General features: G+C 45.5%; 1 long non-coding RNA gene across 1 annotated transcript in view; it reads left to right on the top strand.

Moving 5' to 3' along the window:
• The first annotated feature begins 13,461 nt into the window (after nt 1-13,461).
• Nucleotides 13,462-14,833, top strand: part of LOC106736104 (uncharacterized) — a 2,456-nt gene continuing 1,084 nt past the window's right edge. Inside the window, exons 1-2 of the long non-coding RNA XR_001371220.2 lie at nt 13,462-13,511; nt 14,283-14,500. This is a non-coding gene — a long non-coding RNA (uncharacterized LOC106736104). The remainder of the gene's footprint in view (nt 13,512-14,282; nt 14,501-14,833) is intronic.

The raw sequence follows: 14,833 nt of genomic DNA, 5'->3' as shown, positions 1-14,833 counted from the left end.
GGAGGAATTCCTGTCCTGTGAAGGGATCCAAGGCTTCGTGGGAAAACTGTTGCTTGAGTGGCAGTTTTCAGTCCAAAAGGCTGAGGGGCACAGAGGCTGGTTCAGGCAGGGCGGTCACTGTCCAGGCTGGGGGTGCTTGCTGTGGAGTTGGGCAAGTAGATGGGAGGGTCATGGGGTCATGTCAGTGCAGGCTACGTTAGCTCAGAAATGTTCCGATACTCAAAGAGTATCACAAAATATGAAATTATACTACTTTTAGACACAAGAGAAGGTTTGTAAGATTTTCTGTACCTTCCTCTCAATTTTTCTGTGAACCTAAAACTTCTCTAAAAAATTGAGTGTAGGGCCAGCAGGTGCCATGGAGGTTAAGATACTAGATCCAACATGGCTGACTGTGTGGTTTGAGTCCCAGACATGGTGGCTAGAAAAACATACTGGGGACATGTGTGTGTACCCAAAATCCTGAGAAGAGAATGGAGAAGGCATTGTGGTGTAGCCTTTCCCCCTAAGGGGGTGATTTCTCACTTTTGGCTTTTTGTCTCTGTTTTTCTCTGATAAGTGCATGCACCTTATAGCAAAACTAAAATAAATAAAATTTTAAAGGTCTATTTTAGTAAGTGGGCAAAATATGTGAAAACCACGTCATCAGAGAAGACACACTGATGGCACAGAAGCTCACAGATAGGCACTCAGCCTCACTCAGGTGCTTGTTGGGGCACAAACCAAAGTAAAGATCAGGGTCTTTATTACTCGTCTCATTTCCTATCAAGGGTATACATACCTCCTCATAAACTGATGTAACAAGGGTTTCTCTCTCTGTCCACTGAAAAAAAACTGTGTAAGAGTGGAATTAAGAATTTATTAAGTAGCCGATAAAATTTACTCATAAAATCCACACAAGGCAGTTTATTCTTTTTATTGCAGAAATATTTTTATGACTAATACAGTATTTTTAACAGTTACAAGATAATTCAGATTTTTAAAAATAGTTATTTATTTTTCTTAATGTGATTTTTAAATTGCTATAGAGCATGTGAACTCACTAGAGAGAGGCAGAGAGCGAGCAAGTGAGAGACAGAGTGAGAGAGAAAGTGAGAAAGCCAGTTGTCAGGTCTGGATTTGAACCATGGTGGGCCATATGGGAGCCCAGCACCTCAACCACCACACCACCTGCTGGCTCCAATAATTCAGATTTTTTATTTTCTCATAGACCAACTTTGGTGATTTGGATTTATCCAGGAATTTATTCATTTTTTCCTTGTTTTCAGCTTTGGGATAAAGTTGATTATAATATAATCTATTTCTTTAATAACTTATTTGTCTCTACTTATATCCCACCATACATCTTATTTATTTTTGACTCTTTTTTAGTCAGTTAATTTTGTAACACTTTGTCATTTTTATCTTTTCAAATAGCTTTTGTCTAGTTCAATTTTTATTTTGTATGTGTCTCTATATTTTATTGATTTCTTCTCTTTCTGTTATTTCTTTCTCTCTGCTTTGTTTAGATTTTTTTCCTCATTTCTTTAGTTGAGTCCTTAGCTAATTTATTTTTAACCTATCTTCTTTAGTAATATAATGGCTGGGGCTGGCAGGTGGCATGGTGGTTAAGGTACTGGATTCCCACATGGCCAACCAGGGTTTGAGTCTCAGACCTGGCAGCTTGCTTTCTCACTTTCCCTCTTATTCTGTCTTCTCTCCAGTCAATATAATAATAATCTACAAGCTAAGTGATGTATGTGATTGAATGTATAAAAGAAATTAAAATAAAATAAAAAATATATTTAACAAAACAAAACAATAACAATAAATAAAACTAAATAAATAATTCTTTAAACATTTGTCTGGAATCATAAAAGACCTCATATTGCCAAAGCAATCCTGCACAAGAAGAGTGGAATGGGCGGCATCTCACTCCCAGACCCAAAAATATACTACAAAGCTGTGGTAATCAAAACAGCATGGTACTGGCACAGAAACAGACATTTTACACGCATGGCCTCCCTTACCCCATGCAGGCCGTGTTTTCTGCGAGGGTCCCTTAGTTCCCTCCACAGCCCTTCCTCTGTGTTCTTAGCCTTCCTCCAGGAGTACCATTGGTTTGCACATTCTCCTGGCTATAACTTAATCTGGGTCTCCTGTTTAATTGTTACTTTTAATTCTCATGAAAATTACATGAGCTTGTCTTAGCAATACTGAGAAATATAGGGAAGTTTCCGAAAGAAAAACACCCATAGCCACACTCAGAGTCTTCGGGAATGATTCTTTTTGCAAACTTCCTGTTTCTGGAAAATTACACCGTCGTTCTCACTTACATTTCCGCTTTATACATTTGTAAGTATTTCACGTGTGGGTAATCCTTTTGACTTCAAGGTGGTTTCTGCCATATATTTTGGAACCATAAATAAAATAAGATGCTCACAAGAAGAATAAAATGAGTAAGGATAAACATTTGCAGGAGAAAGACTTGTATACTGAAAACTGTGAAACATTTCTGAAAAAAAGAAAAGAAGATACCAATAATGGAAAAACATCTCGTGCTTATGGATGGGAAGACTTAGTTAATACTGTTAAGATGTCAGTTCTACCTGAAGTGATCTTCAGATTGAGTGCAACCCCTTTCAAAATCCCAGTGATTTTTTTTTCTAAAAATAGAAAAATCCTTTCCAAAATTCATAGGTTGGCTCAGGGGATCCTAAAACAATCTTGAAAAAGAAGTCCAAAGTTAGAAGACTCACACTTCTTGGTTACAAAAGATATTATAGAATTGTAGTATCAAAGCAGTGTGGTGCCGGCACAGGCAGGCATGTGGACCCATGAAATAGAATAGGGAGCCGAGAGACAAACCCTCACACATGTGGGCAAATGACTATTTTTTTTTTTGAGAGATTTTCACTGTAGGGTGCGTGCGCTCGCCAGACAGACAGAGAGAGACATAGAGACAGAAAGCGAGAAATCACCCCCCAGGGGGGATGGTCACGCCGCAATCCCTTCTCCTCCATTCTCCTCTCGGGATCTTGGGCATGCACGCACACATGCCCGGCGTGAGTTTTAAGCCACCGGGTCCGGGACACGAACCGCAGTCGACTACGTGGGAGTCCAGCGACATAGCCATTACGCTAACTGCTGGTTCCCGACCTTGGCTTTTGACAGAAAGTTGATGAATATGGAAGATTTACTGCTGAGAGAAGCAAGCCAGGCTATGAAGGAGAGACATTGTATGTCCCCACTTAGTATATACCGAGTGTCTGCACTCTATGACTGAAACTGAATGACTAAAAATTATAGAAACACAGTAAATGGTTGTGAATACCGGATATAGTGTGGGAAGAGGGTTGAGTGAAGGAGCAGAGACTGAGGAAGGAAATTTAGAAGAAAAATAGAGAGGCAAAGCATTAATGGGACAAAGAGATGTGATATTCTCTGTTGAAGATAACTTTATAGTATTATCAACTGGACTGGGGAGAAATGTGCACATGTTGGAATATTCACTTTGCAAGCTAAATAACGTTATTGAATGTATAAAAGAACTTGAAATAAAAAATAATAATATAAAGGCTAAAACTTATAAATATCCCTACATTTAAGACCTGACAGTATTTTACACACCTAGATAAATAACATCTTCACTTTCATTGAGTCCTAAATCTTTTCTACTCTTACTTATGCTTTGAACTGCAGGTTACTTAGAAGTGTTGTCATTTGTTCTTAATTTCCAACTCCTTTGTTTGTAAGCTAAAATGTATCCTGTAGAATGCTGATTCCTTGACATTTGTCTTACTTCTGGCTGAGCATGTAGCCAATATTCACATGCATTTCACTTACATTGGGAACAAATAAACATTCTCCAGTTTCTGAATGCAGCATTCTTAGTGTATTCATTAGCTCAAACTTTCTAGCTTCTTTATTCTTATGTGCTACCAGCTTGTTTTCTCAATTGCAAATACATTTTACTAAAGTCCTGAGAGCATTCTAATTTTCACCTGGAATTTTCAGACTTTATATCTATTGTTGTCTTGTTTCCATGGTTGCTTTTGAGAAGTCAGCTGTCTGTCTATTACTGCTTTGTAGAAACATTTCTTCCCTTGCCTCATAAGCTCTTCTCTGAGTCTCTGCCCTTTTACTGGAAGTGCCCATCATGAATTTCTTTTACCATGTTGCTTGGAACTCCTGGGAGTTTCTGAGTATGAAGATGTATGTCTTTTATCAATTTTAGAAAATCGTTGTTATTCTCTTGTCCAATATCGGTTCTCCCACATGTACTCATTCTCTCTTTCTAGATCTCTAATGAAATGCATGTAAAACTCTGGGTTTCTCTTAACCTTTATTTTATATTTCCTATATCTTTGATTCTATACTCTGCATTTTGGATAATTTATAGAGAGCTACTTTCTCAATAGTTTTTGAGCTACTTCAAGCTGCTAGTTTTCAAGTTGATTTATTTCATTCCTCCTAAGAGGAGGCACGCCCATATCAGGGGCTCCACTCTGTAATCCACCCTCTGTCTCAGCTAGCCCAAACAGTGGGCGCACACATGCCTGTGAGCAGGGGGAGGCCACAGTGTTTAAACCCAAGACCTTTCCACATTGAGTCCTGTATCACAGAGCATTGTGCTACTGCTCTGCTACTGGCAGGCCCCCAAACTGGCTATTACTATTATTGTTATTTTAACTTCTAAGACTTCTTTTTTTTAAAGAAAAGGTTTTTGCTATAGGGCGCATGCGCTTACCCGAAAGACAGAGAGAGACAGAAAGACAGAAAGTGAAAAATCACCCCCCAGGGAGGGTGACCATGCTACAATCCCTTCTCCTCCATTCCCCTCTTGGGATCTTGGGCACACATGCACATGGGTCTAGTGTGAGTTTGAGCCACCGGATTCGGGACTCAGACTGTGGTCAACTAACTATATGGGAGTCCAGAGACGTAACCATTACGCCACCTGCTGGTCCCATCCTAGGATATTTTAGTATTTAGTAAAATTCATTAATAAAATCCATCTGAAGCTGGTGTTTCCTTTGTGACTCTAAGTTAATATCTTTAATAAATAAATGGCAATCCAGAAATTCTTAAATTTCTTGTTCAGTTGGTTTTAAAAACTTATTTTTCTAAGAATTTGCCGTTTTCTTCAATTATAAAATGAATTGGCATGAGATTATTTATAATTTAATTTTAAAAAAATTTGTTAGAGTGTGCATAAGTGAGAGAGAGAGAGAGAGAGAGAGAGAGAGAGAGAGAGAAAGGAAACTGAGAAAGCACCTTCCTCGGGGGTTGGTCAAACCACAATCCTTTCTCCTCCATTTCTCCTTTTGGGATTTTGATCATGCATGCACATGTGCCTGGCATGTTTCTAACGCTTCCAGGTCCAGGACGTGAACTGTATAGTTGGCAGGTGGGATTCAGCTGCCTTAACCACAAAGCTACTGGCTGGCCCTATAATTTAATGTCAGTTCTTCCTAACTCATACTTCTATTCTTTTAACTGATACATCTGAACATATTAAATGTCCTTATTTTGGTTCTTGAGGTGGTCATTCTCATATCTACAATTTTTGTGGGTTGGATTCTGAATTTTGTTTGTCTGCTGATTGTTCCTCATAATAATGTTTTTCTTACGAGTTTTGTAATATCTAATTGTCACTTCAGGATCTTTGTGACTTTATTCCTGGAAAATTGAAAGGTCCCTAGAAATACCATGCCAAGTTTTTTAGCTTATTTTTATTTTGCCACAAAAATTAGGAAACTTTGAAAAATTTCATAATTATGAAACCGGGAACAATTATGAAATTTTTGTTGTATAAACTGAGACTGTAGGCTTACATTAGGGGACTTACCTTAGGAAATTTTCTTCATGATTCCTCCACCCAGAGACAACGCAGACACAAGTATGTCTGTCTTCTCTTTTCATGGGTTTCCACTGCTGGGGCCCAGCCCTGTCCAGGGGTCACTGGTGTGGCTCCTGCCCTGACAGGCACAAAAGCTGATGACCTAGGCTGCCTGGGCCTAAGGAGGGTCCCCCCAAAATGCTCTTTAAAGCCACTTTTTCATTGGACTACATCATTTTTTTGCCCCTTCCCACCCCCCCATGATTTCTTACCTTCGTGCCCAGGCAAACACACATGTGAAATGGAAGAGCAAGCATATGAGATTTTATCTGGAAATGTCAGGTAGTCTGTCTCAGGAGTGTTCCATACACCTGTGCACACCGCTCAGAGTCGCCCTGGGATGGCAGCCTGGGCGGGATGTCACAGCTCAAGTGCCGTTACTGGGAGAGTGGAAACCGGGCTTGTTGGTGTGCAGTGGTCTGGGCTCCCAGCCAGAGGGTCCACCACTGCAAGACAGTGGCACCCTGCAAGACAGCGACTCCTCTCCATTCTTAACTATTCAAGGAAGACTCAAACAGCAAGTAGAAGAGAATGCAGAGTGTCCATTTTGCAAACCTAAAGAATTAATTTTGTCTCTAAGCTTATTTTTAAGTTTACTTAATTCTTCCATGTGCAAGAGAGAGCGAGCAAGGGGCAGTGAGAGAGGGAGAGAAAGACACAGGAAGCCCCGGCAGGTCTTCCACCACAATCTAGGCCCCAGGCTCAGGCAGCCAGTATCCCGGCATGTGTGCATGCAGCATGCAGACGGAGACCTCAGGTGGGAAACCGGACCTTCCCAAATGGCCTCGGCACCCATGGGGTGCTGTGTGACCACTGGGCCACCAAGGCTGGGCTGCCCCTGGCCTGTGCAGCAGCTAGCTGATAATTCACACCAAATTTCCTGGCTTGGATTTTGCCAGGACAGCTTCTCATCTGCTCTTTCGCTCATTGCCCCAGGCTCCTGCAGGGAAAAGGAGCTCCCTGTCACGGGAAGGTTGGTTTCAGGAACCCTGAACGGCGGCCAGTGCAGTCACTTCACCTTGAACACCCCCTTTCTTTACACGTTCTCCGAGCGTGGGTGGCGCGTACATGGGTTCTTAAAAGTGCATAAGAAATCTGAGCATTTCTTAAAGTAAACCCAGAGAACAGCTGCTTGAGCTGTGCGGGGACGAAGGCGCCTGTGAGACCCTGCCGGGCATGGCTACGTCTGTGGCGTGGACGCCCCTCGGTGTTTCTGCCCAAAGTCCTCTGTGGTAAGTCCTCTGTTACCAGGTGAAAGCCTTGTGAAATTTTATCTATGAAGCTATTTGTAAGGAGGTTCTTGGAAGATGTATAAACACAAGGAAATCTACTGATCTGTAATCTTTCTGTATTGCCAGTGGCCTCAGGGTGTCTCCTTATGCGTACTGTTGGCCGGCATCTCCTTCTTTATGCCACTATTCTTGCACACGGAACTCTGGATTGTCTATGACTGGGTCGCAATATCAGAGACGAGAGTTTCATTAGAGCCCCAGATCATCCTGGACAAAGGAATTCCTTCTCTAATTTGCTAGAAGACTGAGGTCGGCTCTAGCTGGGCTCAGAAGAGGCGCCCTCTATTGGGCTGTGCAGAGCCAGAGAGGATGAGGGGCTTGCCGTCTTCATCACAGGCCCGTGGGGAGGACAGGACACCGTGTACCACAGCATAAACCAATTAGTGCTGCTTAATAAAAAGCTGCTTCCTTTGGCTGACTTCATTAAAAAGCAAATGAAGAATCCTAGTCATCATAACTTTAAATTAAGAATAGGAAACAAAGACCAAACTAAAATAAATAAGACTCGGCTTCAGTTATGTAATAAGGCCAGATGAACAGAAAAGGAGAAATATAATGAAGAGATACGAGGCAGGCAAAAACACAGACCTAGACTCGGGGAAGAGCTGGGCTTAAGGACGCCCAGGGCGCCCTGCTGCCCTGTGACCCACAGTGGCGGGGCGCTCTCGTCCTGTGTCTTTGGGGTACTGCTATGGAGACCCTAATAGCTTTGTGCCAGAAAGCACCAGGCTAGACTCATTTCTCTGTCTTCGTAAGCAGAGGGGTCTGGATGGGGGCAGGATGAAACCTGCTTTCTGGGGTTCCAGGGAGCTGATGAGCCAGCAGCATCTGGAGAATGCTCTCCTTCCCAGGCTGGTCCCTCGCTCCCACTCTTCTGAGCTGGCTCTGCTTCTGGTGTTAACCTGACCTATGTGCAGGGCTGGGCAGTCGCAGTGCTTCTGCCTGGAAACGGGAAATGCACGGAGGCATGACGCCCTCTCCTTTGACACACCCCCACGCCTCTCCTTGACAGACTCTCGACAGAAGCCGCGTGATGAAGGTGTTGCCTGGACTGGGAGCCCAGGGCCTCTGGAAGGAACAGGGCGCAGAGGGGCAGTGGGAGCTTCGGCCCAGGGGGAAGGCACTGCCCAAACCCTCGGGGTCCTGACTTTCTTAGGTACAGACGTAGCTCCTCACCTGGGGAAGCAGGTGGCGGTGCCCTCCTCAGGGCTGGTGCCAGCAGTCGTTGCAGCTCTGAGTGGGAAGTGCTTAGCCTACATGGGTATATGTGCACATACTGTCATGTGTACATTTGTGTACACACACACACGGCATGACGCCCTCTCCTTTGACACACCCCCACGCCTCTCCTTGACAGACTCTCGACAGAAGCCGCGTGATGAAGGTGTTGCCTGGACTGGGAGCCCAGGGCCTCTGGAAGGAACAGGGCGCAGAGGGGCAGTGGGAGCTTCGGCCCAGGGGGAAGGCACTGCCCAAACCCTCGGGGTCCTGACTTTCTTAGGTACAGACGTAGCTCCTCACCTGGGGAAGCAGGTGGCGGTGCCCTCCTCAGGGCTGGTGCCAGCAGTCGTTGCAGCTCTGAGTGGGAAGTGCTTAGCCTACATGGGTATATGTGCACATACTGTCATGTGTACATTTGTGTACACACACACACACACACACACACACACACAGAGTCCAGAAGGCCTCATGCAAAATATTAGGAACTATCTCTAGATGGGGGGATTATGACGTTTTGCTATCTTTTTTCCTTTTCCTTAGCTCTATTTCACAAATTATTATTTTGTGCCCGGGTGAACATATGGTATTTAACTAGAATACAAAAGAAGATAATGTCTAAAAATTAGATCTGTACCACTGTTACACAGAAAAGTTTTCAATGGCATTATTTAGGACACCCACATCAAACTGTAAAGCATTATCATAAAGACGTAATAAACCATGGGCCATACTAAAAAGGCGGACAGAAAATGCAGCCCCTCGGCAGGGACCAAGGTGACTCCAGCTCTGCGGACCTCTGCGGGCGTGGGAGCGGGTGCTCGGGCTTCTCACGTGCGCTTCTTTCTTCACATCACAAGACTACGGAGCTCGAGGTCTGCTGGCATCAGCGCCTACCACGGGCGTGGAAGAAAAGAGTCTGGGCAATTTGGATGAGGTTTCCAAACACCCAATACTTGGAGGTGATTTGCTTTAGCCTGCTAGGAGTCTAATTTTCTGGAGGTTTGGAGTAAAGCTTCACCATGGAAATCCTTCTGAGCTACGAGAGGATAGGAGATTGTCTTTTTAAAAATGAATGGAATCACTAACTTCCCCCTCTCTGAGGTGTCTGCAGTCACCAGCTGCCCTACACCAAGGAATGGCGGCCCCCCGTCAGTTCAGTCTCTGCGTTGTGATTCTCATTTTCAGATGTGACTGCGAAGTGCCGCTTGTCATGTGCAAAACAGAAAATTCATGGCTTGCATGTTTATGCATCCATGTGCTTTTATCTTCTATTGTTGAAGAGAGAGAGAGAGAAAGCACCCTTCAGTAGGCTGCGGTCACATGCAGTCCCTTCTCTTCTCTTCTCGTTAGGCTCCCGGTTCATTCACAAGTGCCCAGCGTGTTTTCCAAGCTGTTGAGGCTAGGATTTGAACTGTGATCTGCAATGTGAAAACGGGTTGGGAACCAGCAGTTAGCGTAATGGCTATGTTGCTGGACTCCCACGTAGTCGACTGTGGTTCGCGTCCCGGATCTGGTGACTTAAAACTCACACTGGGCGCGTGTGTGTGCATGCCCAAGATCCCGAGAAGAAAATGGAGGAGAAGGGATTGCGGCGTGGCCATCCCCCCTGGGGGGTGATTTCTCGCTTTCTGTCTCTATGTCTGTCTCTGTCTGTCTGGCGAGCGCACGCGCCCTATAGCGAAAACCGCTCCAAAAAAACCCCAAAAACAAAAAAAACAAAAACAAACAAACAAACAAAAAACAGACTCCCTTAACCGCCAGGCCACAGCGACATCCCACCAGTGCACATTGTTCACAAGGTGCCCTGTCTCCTCTGCATCCACTCACATGACACGGGCCACTGCGTTCAGGAGGGTAACCTGGAGCCAGCGGGCTGGGGGCCACCTCCTCCCTCCTCCTCACTGGGAGAGTGGGGCCTAGGGAGTGGTGCTAGTTATGGAGGAATGGGAGAGCCTCACAGACAGGGAGGGCTAAGGGCGGCTCTTTGCCCCCCACAGGCCTTCAGACCTCCACCAGGACTTAGGGGCCCACGCGTGAAGGCTTCTGGAGCTTTTCAAAGGTTTGCCTTGAATCTCCAGTCCGCTAGTGTTCATTTCTTGCCACCTTTGAAGAATAGCTCTTTTTTTTCAACATTCAAGTCTCAGAGCACCAGGAAGCCACTAAGCCGAGAACCCCTGCCAGGCAGGTGCAGAGCCTAACTGAGTGCACCCATGAGGTGTGGACCTGGGGGCTGTGCTCTGGGGAGGCCCTGGAGTGCCAGCATTTCCGCCGCACTTACTTTTCCCACAGTGACTTCAGGTCTGATGCAGCTCAGAACCGAGATGCTGGAGCCGAAGGAAGCAGGTGCCGTGGTAGTCGGCGTGGGTGCAGGCAAGGCGGAAGTGCCGGGTTTTCCATGGTCTTTGAGGCAGTTAGCAGGGTCCCGGAGGCTCGTTGTTATTTGTGTCTGTGTCCTTTTCACTTCTGAGTAAGGAGCTTGTAAAATTTTGTTCATACTCCAGCCTATGAAGTCCATGATGTTCCAAGACAATATTGTTCTGAGAATATTGTGAAGTTCCCAGAACTTCTGCAGTGATAGTTTAGTCCTCAGAGCTTTAAAATCCAATAATACACCTCAGATATCTTAAGTTTTTGTTTATTTTTGCAATCAAAATATCACAAAGATTTTTTGTTGTTGGATTGTTGGATTTGTTGAATAACAAATACATTCATGTGATCAGCAAAACAACAAATTTCATCTCGAGTATCTGCTAGAGACTTCCCTGCCCGTACGTCGCCCTGGACTGCTCCTGGCGTTTCCTGTCCTTTGTTTTCACTCGCTCTGTGCGCTCCCAGTCTCACCACCTTTTTGGAAATAAGAAAGGTGAGACTGAAAAGGCAGGATGTCTTACTGAAAAGTTGGAAGGCTTTCCTAAGATCCCGAGGGCAGAGGGCAGAGGGAATTACGTCTGGTGTCCCATGTAAGCGGGCATAGGAGAACTTACAGCCTACAAAGAGGAAGAATCCACTTGAGACTGCGGAGTCTGGGTCTCGTGCCACAAGGGCCGTGGCCTCCTCGCCGTGTTGCTGCTGCAGCCAGAGGTGGAGCGGGTGTTTCCAAACACTGCCTGAATTAAAACAGCCTTCCAAAGTAGGTCAGGTTAATCATTTAAACTATGAATTGAAAACAACAGCCGTTTCACTTTGAAATCCTCTTAGTTCGATTGGCAAATATCAGATAAAATACACAAACAATTAGAGTAGAAGACTGTTAGCTGAGAAGATTTTTTTCTTCTTTTGGACAGAAACTCACTGACCCATGAGGCCCCAGAGTAAACCCGACCTTGGGTGGCCACCATGGGATTCCTTTGGGCTCTGCAGTGATTCTTGCTCACACGTCCTTTGAGAAAGCACACCTGCAAGTCTGCACACAGGTCCAGCAGACATGGAAGAGATTTCTGAGGGACACAAAGCCGCACCCTGGGAGAAGGACCCGGCCTGAACAGCTCTTCATACACTCAAAACACGACGGAAACAAGGACCGTCAGACACTGGAGAAAGAGTCGAGAGTGTGGAAAAGAACAATCAAGGCCATCAAGCAGAACAACTAACCCCGAGGAAGCAGCAAGAGTTCACGGAACAGAAAAGAATTTTAAATTTTCTAATTAGTGTTTAGCAAGCAACGAGAAGATAATTCTTTTATAAAACATGAATAAGTTGCTTTGAAAGAGGTGCTTTCAGAGAACAAAGAAGAGTTCTTATTAAATATGCTGAAATTAAAAATTTCTGATGGGTTAAATAAAAGAATGGATCCGATTGATGAGCGAATTGTGATCTGGGAAATAATGTTGAGTACATTTCAGCTCATAAAGAAGGAGGGAAATGAAGAGATATGGTACAGACTTGGAAAATCGATTCAAAACTTTCAGCGATGAGAGTGAAGTTAATGGAAAGGGAGACTAAAATAATAAAAATAATAAGCCCCTGAGCTGAGAAAGATTAGAGTTTCAGATTGAAAAACTGAGCAGAATAATTTGTGAATAAAAAGCTACCCTTGATACATAACATGTAATTTTAGAAGAGGAGTGATGAAGAGAGAGCCCTAAAGACTCGCCGAGTGAGTAGAACACGGACACCAGGTATCCAGAACGAAACCAGATACACAAACACCAACTGTTCTTCCTTTCAGAGGTTGCTACAGACAGCAGCGAAGTGGCTTTACTTAGCCAACCGATAAATACCCATTCGATGCTGTCTATGTGCCAAGCACTGTTCTAGAGATAGCCCCTGCCTCCATGAAGCCTGTAGTCTACTGGCAGGTGGCTGAGAACAAAGATGGCTTAGGTAGACCGTGTCCAGTGCCAGACAAGGTAAAAGGTGCAGGAGAACGAAGCGAAGCAGGGAAGGAGTAGGTGTGCGGGCTGGGAGGCGGAGGTGTGGTGGGGCAGGCTGTGGAGGCCAAGTCTCACTCTGGGTTACTTTCGAGTAAAGAAGCCAAGGAAGGAAGGCAGTTGCAGGAGGAGCCTGGGAGAAGTGCGTTGCGTCTTGGCAGAACAGGGGCAGGCAAAGGCCCTGAGTAGGAGCCAGTCTGCAAGGCTGGGGCGACGGGTCTGGACCTTGCTGTGGTCTGAGCATCTGTCTGCCTGCGATTCATGTGGAAATCCCAACCAAAGTGAAGGTGTTAGGTGGGGGACCTCTGGGGTGGTTCTTAATAACAGGACAAATGGAAGCCAGAGTGCTGCCCCTAGGTTCCCCCACATAAGGAGGTGGTGAGGGGGCACTGTCCATAAACCAGGGAGCAGGTCCTCACCAGACGCCCGACCTGCTGCACCTCTGTCTTGGTCTTCAGTCACCTGCCCTGCTTCTCCTCTGTCTTGGTCACCAGACAACCACCTGCTGCTCCTCCGTCTTGGTGACCAGATGCCCACCTGCTGCTCCTCCATCTCGGTCTCCAGACACCCACCTGCTGATCCTCCGTCTCAGTGACCAGACGCCCACCTGCTCCTCCATCTTGGTCTCCAGACGCCCACCTGCCGCTCCTCCGTCTCAGTGACCAGATGCCCACCTGCTCCTCCTCCGTCTCAGTGACCAGACGCCCACCTGCCGCTCTTCTGTCTTAGACTTCCAGCCTCAGAACTGTGAGTAATCAGCCACCCTGTCTGCGTATTTCATTACAAAAGCCCAAGCAGGGAACCAGCAGTTAGCGTAATGGCTACGTCGCTGGACTCCCACGTAGTCGACTGCGGTTTGCGTCCCGGACCCGGTGGCTTAAAACTCATGCCGGGCACGTGTGCGTGTGTGCCCAAGATCCCGAGAGGAGAATGGAGGAGAAGGGACTGTGGCGTGACCATCCCCCCTGGGGGGTGATTTCTCGCTTTCTGTCTCTATGTCTCTCTCTGTCTGGCGAGCGCATGTGCCCTATAGCAAAAACCTCTCCAAAAAAAAAAAAAGCTTAAGCAGATGGAGACACACCTAGAATTCTGTGCTAGGCCCACCTCTGAGAAAGTGCTAGGGCACAATAGGAATGTTACCTGGGCCAACACTCAGTAAGCGTTCTGTCTACACTCGCTGCATGCAAAGACACACACATTGACAGTCTCGAGCAACGCGAAGTTGGAATCCAAGACAAGGCATGACCTAGAAAATAAGAAACAGAGACGGATGAGTGTGACTCAGAAGTCAAATAAATACATTCAAAATGAAGTAAATGTGATAAGAAAAAGAGATTTCAAGACCTCAGAATAAAGTTAGCATTTTAGAAAGGCAATAATGGATATTCAATATTCTGAAACGAACATTATAAGGTAATAAAAAGTTTGATAAAGAGTAATCTGAGCGAGATACTCCAAGGAAAAGTCAAAATCTCTCTGAATTAATGAGACATTCTGATTTTTTGGTCTTTTTTTCAGTGTTGAAGAGGCAGCTGTGGCTAATTAACATCAGGCCATGAAAACCTATTTGTAGCAAATCCAAGCGGAAGCCAATAAAACAGGTTGCCAGGCCAACGGCGGGGCTGAGAGCAAGATGGAACGTAATGGAACTGCCCCGGAACTGAAGGGAGTGATGCTCACAGTGTCGCTTACGGAGGGTGTCCAAGCAGAAGCCGACTTGGTGACCAAAATTCCTGGTGCGTCCGTTTGCAGAGCTCCCTAAGTGGGATGGAAACTGCACGGTCACCCCCAAGGGGACTTCGCCTTGGGTGGCCCACATGTTTACACCTTATTTGGGAAAGCACAGGGTACTTGCCTTCTTTCTGTGTCCATTTTTTATGTCTCGAGGTTTTTTGAGGAAAAGAAAGGATTGAAAGACCTTTTTGAGACAGGCAGATGTGGGCAACCTTTAGGAAAGTATTTTGGGAGAGCAGGGTGGTTGTGGCCAGGCGCCTGCCTTCCGGATGCTGCGTGTGGGATGGCGTAGGAGCCAAGACAGAGTATGAAAGTCAGGACGATTTCCAAGACAG

The sequence above is a fragment of the Tupaia chinensis genome, unplaced genomic scaffold (genome assembly GCF_000334495.1).
Source record: "Tupaia chinensis unplaced genomic scaffold, TupChi_1.0 Scaffold000644_1, whole genome shotgun sequence".
Taxonomy (NCBI): Eukaryota; Metazoa; Chordata; class Mammalia; order Scandentia; family Tupaiidae; genus Tupaia; species Tupaia belangeri.
The sequence above is the reverse complement of the archived record's forward strand: the minus strand, read 5'-3'. Positions and strand labels throughout refer to the sequence as shown.